The following is a 12869-nucleotide window of genomic DNA, read 5'->3' on the forward strand; positions in this document are numbered from 1 at the left end:
TTATACATATAATTATATATATCATATATAGAAATATGTGTATATATGTATATATGTGTATATATATATATATATATATATGTGAGATCAAATACAATGAATCTCCTTAAATCTGAAATTATTGAATAGACCTGTTTGACCTAATCACATGTCCCACATGCACATGAGAAAGATGGGTGTCTGCTGTTGTAGGGTAGAATATTCTATAATTATCAGTTTATGTTGGTTGATAGTGTTGCTCATGTCTGCTATATTTTTGCTGATTTTCTGCCTATCTACCATTACAGAGAGAGACATTAAATCTGATACTGTGCAACTGTGTACTTCTCCTTAGAGTTGTTTTGGTTCATGTGTTTTGAAGTTTGTTTTTTCACTAGTTGACTAGAAGGAAGAACTTCCTCAATGATTTTGTCCACCGTTTCTGACATCCCTTACCCTAACAGCTCCATTCACAGTTTGCCCTGGTGCTAAGTCTTTGCTTTTGGGGAGTCTCAACTTTATGTTTCCTTTCTGGTTCTTCTACCTTCTCAGGACCTAAGTTTTGGCTTCTCTGCTGCTCCTCCCTCACCCAAGGTTGTCAAAAGCAAAACCCAAATCCACATTCTTCTAGTTACTCTGGTTTTTGGCTTCCATTAATTTTTTTTTTCCTTTTGAAAACTCAACTTTCAGTTTCTGAATACATTTAAAATACTTTTTTTCCCTGTGCATTGGGAAAGCTGTTTTTCATGGGCTCCCTATCTGCCACATTGCTAGAAATAAAATGGAACTTGTTGGTTAACAATTCCAAGTTCCCACAGGTCCCTCCCTGGTCCAGAAGCAATAAACACAGTGAGCACAGCTGATGAGGACCCATGCTGGCCTGACATCCAGGCTCATCTACTACAGGGTGAACTCAGCAGCTTCCTGACCATCCTGTGCCTCAGTTTCCTCATAGTGAAGAGCTTTACCACAGAGACAGGCCTTGAGAATGGTGATACAGGTCTTCTTCTCATTGCTTGATGAAAGCTGCAATGAGCAACCGCACACCTTACTCAATGGTCCCCTCATTCCAGCCACCATGACAGCGCAGTGAACACAGCCTGTGCTTGCAGTGACGGAGAGGATGAGTGACGAGCCAGTCACTAAGCATGCACCTGCTGCCATGTGGATAGGCTGAGCAGGCCAGAATGCAAGCAAATGCTGAGCTGAGGAGCATCGTCAGTACACAGGCCCATGCACACACAATGAAGAAACCAGAAAACAAGAGTGAGTATAAACAACAGATTTTAAAATTTTATACTGCTTAGGGAGGACAGTTATCGAGTGTCCAAACAGCCATCTGAAGCCAATAGTCCTGGTTATGAAAAATCACAAAGTTGTACACATGTTCACCTCCTTTGTGAAAATCATGCTTATTCTCTCTCCAGGAAACAGGGCTGTCTGCAAAGCCTTGAACTGACAAGGTAACCCATGGGTCCAGGTTTGCCTCATAGAAGTAATGACTGAAAAAGACAGATCATCCTTAACAAAACAGAAGATGGAGGAATTTCCACACTTAAATGTTAAAAAATCTATTCAGGATATTCTAATGATCTTACAGTTTGGCTTTAACTTATACAAACTAGCAGATGCAGAGTAGGTTCCTGATGCTATATTGTAAGTTCCATAAAGATCAACACAATACACACAAAACAAAAGCTACAGTTCTCCCCCTAATTCTGGAACATCACTGAAGACTCAAAGAACCATGTTAGGAGTACAGCTAACACTTGTCTAGTGTGTGCAAGGTCTATGCTTGAGGCTCAGTGCCACAAAACAAACCAACAATGACAAAAGAACCCAAATCACAAAATTCCATACACTGTATAAAAGGATGGTTCCCTCCCAGGAAAAGTAATGTTTTCAGACTGATCAATGGAATGTCAAAGAGTAATTCGCCAAATTTGTCAAAAATTGTCCTTCTTATTAAATAGTAAAAAAAAAAAAAAAAAAAAAAAGAACAGCAACAAAAAAAAAACCCTAGATTATTGGGTTCAAAAGAGTAAAACCCCCAGAGGGCTGGGAAGTTGGCCCGTGTTACAGTGCTTGCCTTGTATGCATGAGGCCCTGGGTTCCACATAAGCAGAAAAAGGTGGAAATGGCACTGTGGCTTAAGTGGTAGAGTGCTAGCCTGAGCTGAAGAGCTGAGGAACCCAGGCCCAGAGTTCAGACACCACCACCGAACTCCCCCCGCCCCCAAAAAAAACAGTAAAACCCTCCCAGGCACAAGTGTCTCAAATTTGTAATACTGGCTACTCAGAAGGCTAAGATCTGAAGGAATGAAGTTTGAAGCCAGCCTGGGCAGAAAAGTTGACAAGACTCCATTCACATGAACAAGCCAAAATTAGGGCTGGAAGCAGGGCAAAAATGGTAAAGTGGTAAGCTGAAGAACATGAGTTCAAACCGCACTGGTGACTAAGACAGGGGTGGGAGAACACTGAAGACTTTAATATGAAGGTATTTTAACAGTAAGACACAGAAAACACTAGACAGGACAATTCTTTGTCCTCACATTAGATCCAATGCACACACTATTTATACACGACCTCCCACATGACAAAAAAAAAACCACAGAAACAAAAAAAAACCCCTACCACTCTATTCAACCCTTAGCATACTGTTATTGCTTAGTGACTCAAAGAATTTCAGTGCTGGAATATATCTTGGGTATGTTTTGGCTGAACAACTCTCTTCTACCCTATTTCTGTCCACACCATTTCAGATTAAACATTTTGTACAACTCCAGTACTAAAAGTTAAATGTAATTCAACCTACAGAATTCTGCTCTGCTTTTGAATGATGTTCTAACTTTGATTGCATCAAAGGCTCACGTTGGAAAAGCAGGAGTAAGAGGCTTGTCTGCTCTGAGCCTCTGTCTCCTCATTAGGAAATGTGACTTGCTCTAGCACACTCCTCAGCAAAGATGACTAATCCAAATGAAACATAACATTTCTATGCTTGATTCCAGATTAAGAAAAGGGGCCTGCCTTGTGCTCAGCATGCCACCATGGCACCAAAACAAAGTAAAAAAGGTGCTTACCACAGCTGTTCCAGAAGAACACAGATCTTCTCTGGAAGGATGAGGCCAGTGATTGTACACAAGCAAGCCCTGGCCACCACTGAGTTTGGCTGGTAAAAGCAAAAAGTTGATACGAAATTATGAGGCTCGTTATTTCTACCACAAAGCAAACACAGAGAAGATATTCGGAACTACCGTGAACTCACATCCTAGGGAATGCATATCTAACAGAATAAAACAGCAGGCCAGAGCCCTGCCTGATTCCCAAATGTACATACCTATAGGTCTGCATTATAGAAGACTGTGCCCAGCTAGTCAAAGAGCTCTGGACACCGCAGGATGACTCTGGCTCTCTCTCCCTTGAGCTCACTGCTCTGCAGCACCAGACACTGCAAACCATTCACTGTGCTCTGCTCTACTTTAGGATGATGCTTCTGAATTTGGTGTTTGGAAAAAAATGACATCACCGTTGGCTCCTCTGCACCTTCAAACATATACAAGAATATATGAACATCACAAACAACTCTAGTGAATCCCCGGCAGTAACTCCATTCCTTTCAGAACCATGGGAAACTGGTAGAATTAACACAGCAGCTGTGCAAAACTGTGTTCAACTTAGATGATTAAATCTGCTATCTGCTGCTTGTGCCACAATTTTGTAAACACTCACCTTCTTTGATGCTTTCCTGGCAACAAACAGTGCTTTCAGACCTGCTCTGTATTCCTTTCACTTGCTCCAAGAAAACATTTCAACTCTAAACATGAAACCCAGGTGTATGAACATTAGTGAACTATAGTATGATCTATACAGGAAACACAAGAAGCATGAATGGCAGCTTCCCATTGAAAGACCAGGAAAACCTGTTTCTTTTCAGTGATGGCTGTGAAGGCAGCAACCTTAGGAGGTAAGAATAGGGCCCTCCACAGGACAGGGAAGGCCTGCTTACTGCCAAGTGCCACAACTTCTGTCTTCCTCCCACACAAGACAGGCTCCCAGCCCAGTAGAAAGCTTCTTGGCTATTGGGTTCCATTCCATGATGGAACCTTCTGCAAGTGCCAACTCTCATGTGATGGTGAATTTCAGGTGTCATGTTAAGTGGAGAGCAGGTAAAGCATCACCTTTGGGTGTGTGTGAGGGTATCCACACACTGCCATGGCAGTGGGGGGACTGCCCTCGATGGAGGTGTGCATCATCTGGCTGGCTGGGGCCCAGGACAAGCAAAGGGGGCAGAGGAAAAGGAAATTTGATCTCTCTTCTGTAGATGGTACGTTCTGGAGTACACACATCCCTTCTACAATTAATTAAGAATATAACCATGATATAACTCCAAATATAATTCAAACCTCTGTCCTTGGGACTCCAGGACTTGTACCATGGTCCCCTAAGTTCTCAGACCTGTGGCCTTGGATTGAGGAACACCAACAGTTTGCCTGGTTCTGAGGCTTCCAGACTTGGGTGGGCATTTCTAGTCTCCAGCTTACAGATGGCTGTGATGGACTTCTTATCCTCTACATGGTATAAACAGTTTTTCCTACCTGTCGCTCTTCTCTAGGATGACAACTACCATACACTATGGGCAACTGTTCCTACTGTTAGGAATGAAATCCCATGTCTTGGACAAGAGTTGCTATTGATTAGCTGGCAGACTGAATCTCAGACTCCACACAGATCCTGAAAAGCTCTGAAAGCAGTCAGCAGGCTTAGGAGCACAAAGCCACATACACCCCATTGCAGGGAAGACTTCAAGTGACGGTGACTTCTGTAAACCTCTCCCCCTTCTGCCTACCTCATGGATCTTCACTGAACTAGGATCCAGGGAAGCAACCTTGCTTGGCTGTGACCAGAAGTCTCCACGAGGAGCAGAAGGATGTGTACATCTCCACAGTAGAGCCACATGCTTCCCAGCCGCCAAACAGGAGCACTGCACCATTATACTTCCTCATGACTGGGCCAGTAGAATTGTGTAGCTGCCCAAAGACACAATGTTTAGATAGGAGCAATGGGAAGCAGATTAGCCAAAGTAATGAACAAACCTAATGAACATCAAAATTTGAACTAAATTTAGTCAACCACAAGTTACAAGTTTGAAATGAAACTTAATGCACACCTGTGTTACTGCCTACTAGCAATGAGCAAACAGATCACACATGCCTCTATAACTAGTGGTCATGTGAAACATTCTGGCCAAGAATTGAAGGTGAAACAGAGGAAAAGAAGGGAAGAAATGGGGGAAAGCTGCCTGCTCTAAACTTCGTCACAGGATCTCTGAATCTACAGGGAAGCCACAAAATTTTAGGCAAATGGTTTCAGATCTAGCTTAATCTCAACTATGGTTCTAAGCCCACGAGAAGAGCTGAAGCAGCTTTTTAAATAATGTTTGAACAAAATGCCCTTCAGTAAAGTGATGAATCAAAAATCAACATTAGTAATTAGCTTTTAAAATCATCATTATATCGAGAGCCAGAAGACATAGGCTCATGCCTGAAATTTTAGCTATTCAGGAGGCTAAGATTTGAAGACTGAGGTTTCAAACCTGCCTAGACAGAAAAGTCTAGGAAACTCTTATCTTTAATTAACTACCAATAAGCCAGAAATGGATCTGTGACTCAAGAGGCAGAGCACCAGTCTTGAACAAAAAATGGTTCAGTGAGATCATGAGTCCCTGAGTACAAGCTCTGCTATTGCCATGCAGGCAAGCACACGCAAACACACACACACATCAATGTATCAGGGCTGGGAAGGTGGCTCAGTGGTAGAGTGCTTGCCTTGCATGCATGAGGCCCTGGGTTTGCCTCCTCAGCACTACATTAGCAGAAGAAAAAAGCCAGGTGCTGTGCCTCAAGAGGTAGGGCTCTGGCCTTAGGCTAGAGAGCTGAGGAACACTGCCAAGGCCTAGGCTTCAGCCCCCATGAGTGACAAAAAAAAAAAAAGAAAAGATATAACATTACAAATAGTTATTCTTCATACCTGCACAATGCCAAGCCAAAAGGAACTCAAATATGAAAGCCTTTTCTTTGAAGGACCAACATGTTCTTTTATACTTCATAGACTCTAACATAAAGGATGAATACATCAAATCATTGGAAACAACTTAAAAATAGAAAAAAATGGATACTTAATTCTAGTACAAATACTGTGCAAATTTTTTTTTTTTTTGCCGGTATTGGGACCTGAACTCAGCTCTCTAGCTAAAGACTAGGACTCTACTACTTGAGCCACAGCACCACTTCTGGCTTCTTCTGCTTATGAGGTACTGAGGAATCAAAGCCAGGGCCTCATGCCTGCAAGGCAAGCACTCTACCATTGAGCCACCTTCCCAGCCTATGTGCACATTTTACAAAGTTTTTTATACTGAAAAGGATGTTGCTCTTCGGTTCATCAAGTCAAAACTATCTTTGCAGTGGGTATATCTAGAATAAGAGCTGTCAACAAGTATTTTAGGATCATCTTTCCCAGGTCAAAGAACTAGAACAGGGGTCCCCTGAATCCTCTGTGGATGCGGCAGCTTTAACCACTGCTATCCACACTGGATAGTCAGCTGAACCAAAAACAGGAAAACTAAAGGAATTCTTTATAAACAATCAATTATTAGGTTGGACTGTCAGTGGCTCACAATCTAGCTACTCAGGAGGCTGAGATCTGAAAATCAGTTGAAAGCTGGCTCAGGTTAGAAAGTCTGTGAGACTCTTATCTCCAATAATCTACCAAAAAATGTGAAAGTGGAGCTTTGGCTCAAGTGATACAGCACCAGCCTTGAGAAAAAAAGCTAAACACAGTGCCTAAGTCCTTAGTTCAAATTACTGAGGTTTGAAAAAAACACAAAACATAGCAGCTGAAGCTGAAGAGAAGTTGATTCCACAGCAGTCTCTGTTTCCCTCTGTGAAGGCCAATCTGCAGCAGCTCAAGTCCCACTTTCACTGGCAAGAACTAAGGTCAGAGGGGTCCTAACCCTGACTGTCCTGCTATAGGAGGATGACAGCTTGGGAGCCCTGCCAGTATTCTACTCACTGAACTTCCTGATTTTTGTGCCAGAATACTGAGAGGGATGACCTTGGAGTCCAGTTTCTTCATAAGTGTCTTTATCCAGGGATCAAATCAACTTCCCTATAAAACAAAGAGAAGTTCCCATAAGAGAGATGAGAAAACTTCCCTGCTACCAGCATAACTATCCAAATGTGAGGAACTGATTTATAACACACAGAACATTTATATGTAGGTACATACATAGGAATTTACTTATATACATGCATCAGTATTATTAAGAGCTGTATAATTAGAAATTATCTAAATTTCTATTAAAGAAGAAATTATTTGAAATATTGTTTGTCCTTTGCCAGTACTGGGGTTTGAGCACAAACCTTGTATCACCTAAATCATGGATCAGATCCTTTTTTGCTTTAATTTTCCTTCCTTCCTACCTTTCTTCCTTTTTCTGTCTTTCTTTCTTTTCCTTTCTTTCTTGCCTTCCTTCCTTCCTTCCTTTCTTTCTTTTTTCTTTTTTTGTCGGTCGTGGGGCTTGAACTCTGGGCTTAGGCACTGTCCCTGTGCTCTTCAGCTCAAGGCAAGCCCTCTACCATTTCTAGCAGTTTATTGGAGGTAAGAGTCTCCCCAACTTTCCTGCCCCGGCTGACTTTGAACCGAGATCCTCAGATCTCAGCCTCCTGAGTAGCTAGGATTATAGGCGTGAATCACTAGCGCCGGCTTCTTTTTTTCTTTCTGTCATGGGGCTTGAACTCAGGGCACGGCACTGTTCCTGAGCTCTTCCACTCAAGGCTATCATTCTACTTCTTTCAGTGACAATGCCACTTCTGGTTTTCTGATGGTTAAGTGGAGAACAGAGTCTCCTGAAGCCAGATGCCAGTGGCTCATGCCTCTAATCCTAGCTACTAAGGAGGCTGAGATCTGAGGATCACAGTTCAAAGCCTGCCTGGACACAAAAGTCTGAGATTCTTATCTCCAATTAACCACCAGAAAACCAGAAGTGGTGTCGTAGCTCAAGTGAGAAAGAGCTCACCTTGGGCTAAAGATCTCAGGGACAGCATCTAGGCCTAGAGTTCAAGCCCCTCGATTGACCAAAAAAATAGAGTCTAATGCACTTTCCTGCCCACGATGCCTTTCAGCCACAATCCTCAGATCTCAGCCTCTTGAGAAGTTAAGATTACAGGCATGAGCCACCAGCACCTGGCTGCTTGAGAGATATTCCAAATAAGATCTTGCTTTTTGTTCAGCCTTGGACAATGATCCTTCTATGTTTGCATCCTGGGTACTTGAGTTTATAGACATGAACCACATCAGTTTGTTGAGATGAGACTCTCACTAACTTCTATGCATGCTAGACTCAAATCTTAAAGCTCTCCATCTCTACCTCCTGGGTAGCTGAGATTATAGGTATGCTCTAACATAACTGGCCCTCAAATATCTTTAAAACACTAAACACTATAAGTTACAATCATGTGTGGTGGCACATGACTATTGGTCCAGCACTACAGAAGCTAAGCCAAGAGATCTGGAGTTCAAGGCAGTTGAGGTAAGTTCCAGGCCCGCCTGGGCTACATGGTAACATCCTGCCTCAAAAACCAAAACAAAAAAATTGTGAGAACTCCATGTATTGATATGAAAAGACACCTATGATGTGTAACTCAGGAAAAAAGAACATTGAAAAACAGTGTAGCACAATGTACTTTATGTCTAAAAACATTTCTACATGTTGATAAAGTCATAGAACATGCTGGAAGAATTAACATCAAACTGTTCATTCTAAGAATAGAATGAGTTAGGAGGAACTAGAGACCATCACTTTACTCTGCATAGATCTATTTTGTATTTTCTTTTTTTTTTTTTTTGTCGGTCGTGGGGCTTGAACTCTGGGCCTGGGCGCTGTCCCTCAGCTCTTCAGCTCAAGGCGAGTGCTCTACCACTTGAGCTACAGCGCCACTTCCGGTTTTCTGGTGGTTTATTGGAGATAGGAGTCTCACGGTCTCTCCTGCCCGGGCTGGATTTGAACCGCGATCCTCAGATCTCAGCCTCCTGAGTAGCTAGGATTACAGGCGTAAGCCACCAGCGCCCGGCTCTATTTTGTATTTTCACTAGGTAATTCTACAAAGGAGTTATCATTCAACAAATTAGCTCATAAGTACAATTCATCTTGATCAATATCTCCCCTTTCATCATTCTCTTCTTCGCTCAATTCCTGGCTTCAGTTTTCTTAATTTCATATGATATGCATTGAATAAGTACATTGTCCTCCTCCCTCTGACCTTCTTACATATAGCTTTCAATTTCTTGGTATGCATTTGGCTGGATTTGTTTTTCTAAGGAATTATACTGGTGAAATGAATTCTCCCTTGCAAATAGCACACTTCAGCTAATAAATTTGTGTACACTTGCATACATCTCCACTTGTGTGTATTTGTAACATGTCTAAATTAGTCCTAGCTTCCACACAGGAGAGAAAACATGCATACTTTGTCTCTCTGCTTCTGACTTACTTCACTGAATTCCTTCCCAGGTCTATCCATTTCTCCTTCAAGTGATATAATACATTCTTCCTAATAGATGAGTAAAATTTCACTGTGTATATAGACCACATTTTCTGGATCCGTTCATCCACTGAGGGGCACTGTGGCTGATTCCATCCTTGGCTATGGTACATAGTCCAACAATGAACATGACTGTGCAAGTGGCTTTACTATATTCTCATTTGTAATCTTTTGGATGAATTCCCGAGTGGTTGTTGGTATTACAGAATGTATTTTTTTGTAACCAAAGGGAAAAAGAAAACAATTACCATTGAGTAGCAGGCCAACAGTATTATCTTCATCAATATTTGTATTGAACATCAGTGCATCACAGGAACCTGTAAGAGAAAGTTAGAAGGAACAATTAAAACACAGAAGACATCACAAGTTAATGCATTAATTTCATGAGGACTGCTCTTCCAGCCACCACACTCCAGGTAACTCAGTGACCTAACACATGCAAAGGAAGCTGGAAGACATGGAAAGCTGAGCTCCAGCCAGCTCACTCCCCTCCTTCAAGGTTTCTAATTTCAGGCAGAAAAATAACATAGAATGGAACTTAGTCTCCACGGGGTGTTAGCAGAAAGACACCAAGAAAAAGAGCAGGCACTCCTCAGAACAGTTCTAGGTTAATAAGCAAAAGCTATTCAACTTTTCTTCCAGATGTTATACAGGGACCATGGGCTTACCATTCAGATATAGGATGTGAGATATTGAAAAGGGCCTGCCACAAAGTGTTCATGCCATGAACAAAATAACCTCAGACTTTACAGGAAAAATGCTGATGTAAACACATGACATGTCCAGCTTCACATGTAGCCCCAGAGAGAGCAGGATATAGTAACCAGACTTCACAAGCAGGCAGCTACAACAGTGTAGGTCCATAGTGAATGGCTTCTGAGGGGAGGGTAGAATCCCAGAGACACTATGAAATACAACTTCAAACGATGACTCCAAGAAAACAACTGAAAGTAGTCGGTACAGCAGATACAATTGGGACTGAGGGAAACAGAATAAGGTCAGGAACACAAAATCTAAGGACATTGAAATAATAAACTACCACTTAATGAGACTGCAGCAAATGGCAGGACTGAGAAAATGAAGGACACAAAATGATATACACAGGACTATAGATCCTTTCCAAACAAGAGTGTTAGCACTGGTGGTTCATGACTATTATCCTACCTACTCAAAAGACTGCTATCACAGTTCAAAGGATCACAGTGCAAAGCCAGTCCAGAAAGTTCATGTGACTGTTAATCTCCATTTAAACACCAAACATGGAGGTTTGGCTCAAGTGGTACATTTATTAATAACATTTATTGTAATAAATAATACAATAGGTCTTATTTTCATAAAGATTAGCATCGGATTTATGGGAGTGAATGGTGCACTCTGGACACACAGAGGCAACACACCTCTTGACAGATCAATCTCAGGCAAAGAGAAATTGAACAACTCAAGCAGTTCACTTCTTCATGGCAACCTAGGGTACAAAGCAGAAACATTTTAATGGAAAGATTGTGCTTGCATTTTACCTTTTGCACACGAGCAATATACTTCAGGTTCTGTTTCTCTTGCTACTTTGTTTTCAAAGAAATACAATGGAAGAGATTATTGCAGGTTTACCCTGGAGTCCAAGGAGCACAGGGAATTTAGGAACTCTCAATTATTAATAGGCTCCTCAGAAAGCAAAGGGCTCCTGCAGGGTTCAATGTTCTAGAGATGCCACAGGTCAGTCCAGACCTTTTAGGGCAAACACAACTTGACCTACTGACTGAGATGAGCTTTACAAGCAAACCAACAACGTGAAATACCAGCAGATTCCAGCTGTTGCTCAAGTGCTCACACTGAGGCCCAGCCTAAAGCTCCAACACCAACACCAATGTGTTTCTGAGGGAGCGGGATACTTAATGTCTGGGACATATCACACTAACCAATTTCAAATATAAAGTCCTTAAACTCGTGCCATCTTAGTTAGGTTTCGGGAATTTCTCGATTATCAAATCGGCTCCCATCAAGGGTTAGCAAAGCAGGTGGCTTCTTGAGCCAGGGCAGCACGAGGGGCTGGGAAGAGGCGGGGGTAGACCAGCTGGCCACAGAGGGAATCGGGCAGCAGGAGGACACTGCGGCGGGAAGGAGGCGCGAGACACCAGCCGATTCATGTGGACAGCTGCACCTCAGGACAGGCACAGCTGCCCAACTGCCCCGTCCCCGGCCAGCCCCCCCCCAAAAAAACTCTCAGAAACAATACTCCTGCTGCTGGGACCCATTAGAAGTTAAGCAGCGCTTAGGACAGTAAGAACCAGGCTCTGCGGGGTCCTACCCTCAAAGGAGCCCTGCCAGCAAGGCATCCTGGACGTTGTAGTCCTGCACTGCTTAGATCTACGGGGCCAGAGCACCGCGAAGACTACAACTCCCAGTATGCCTAGAGATGGCCCGCCCCTCCCCGACAGGGAAACTACCGCCACGCGAAGCGTCCTGAGACCTTTCCCCAAACCCTGTCGCGGTCTTAGGGTGCACGGAGGACGCCGGCTCACCGGATATTGTGATAGTGCGCCTCCACTAGATGCCGGTGGCGTGACGTGTGGTGGCTGAAGTCGGATCTCTCGCAGACTAGCAAGTTCCGGGGCGCCTCTCGAAGCCTTCGCAGCGTGGCCATAGTCTCCACCACTCCTGGACTGGGCTCAGCGCCAGCTCTTGCGCTCCTCCCTTTTTCCTCTTCTCGCGCCTTAGCCGCGCCCATGGATCCCTAAGCCAATCAGTCAACGCCACCACCTTTATGCCTCTCCCAACCAGGCCACCCTGACCATGTGCAGTGCAGACTCTGGACCACTGTCCTGGGCCCCTGCAAATTTGAATGCTGGGGAAGCATCCGTGCGGAGTTCCCTGTTAGTGTCTGCAGCCATCAATCAACTCGTGGAGAAGCACCTTTCTGGCTCGCGCCACCTCCTGTGGGGTGCAGGTTATATCCTCTGATTTCCTACATTTTTGGGGTGCATGGTTTGGCATACATCAAACTCGATGCTTTGAGGGTACTCCCTTATAGTAACATTAATGACCAATGAGACTTGAACCCTTGCCTTTTTTTTTTTTTAATCAGTCATGGGGCCTGAACTCTGGGCCTGGGCGCTGTCCTCCAGCTCTTCAGCTCAAGGCCAGCGCTCCACTACTTGAGGCACAGTGCCACTTCCGGTTTTCTAAGTGGATTATTAGACATAAGAGTCTCACCGACTTTCATGCCAGAGCTGGCTGTGAACTGGCTCCTCAGATCTCAGCGGACTGTTAACTAGGATTACAAAGCGTGAGCCAC

At 43.5% G+C, this 12869-nt stretch overlaps 1 long non-coding RNA gene across 2 annotated transcripts; it reads right to left on the bottom strand.

Moving 5' to 3' along the window:
- Nucleotides 1-1260: 1260 nt before the first annotated feature.
- On the bottom strand, nucleotides 1261-12232 carry LOC138827889 (uncharacterized). 2 transcript variants are annotated; one of them, XR_011372196.1, is made up of 8 exons: nucleotides 12097-12232; nucleotides 10975-11042; nucleotides 9826-9894; nucleotides 7047-7142; nucleotides 4825-5005; nucleotides 3316-3521; nucleotides 3059-3147; nucleotides 1261-1481 (listed from the first exon to the last, which is right to left on the bottom strand). It is a non-coding gene; the product is annotated as an uncharacterized lncRNA (long non-coding RNA). The 2 variants fall into 2 exon arrangements; XR_011372195.1 differs by lacking the exon at nucleotides 10975-11042.
- Nucleotides 12233-12869: the final 637 nt, after the last annotated feature.

Source organism: Dipodomys merriami, unplaced genomic scaffold (assembly GCF_024711535.1).
Source record: "Dipodomys merriami isolate MVZ:Mamm:240054 unplaced genomic scaffold, mDipMer1.0.p SCAF_16, whole genome shotgun sequence".
NCBI lineage: Eukaryota > Metazoa > Chordata > Mammalia > Rodentia > Heteromyidae > Dipodomys > Dipodomys merriami.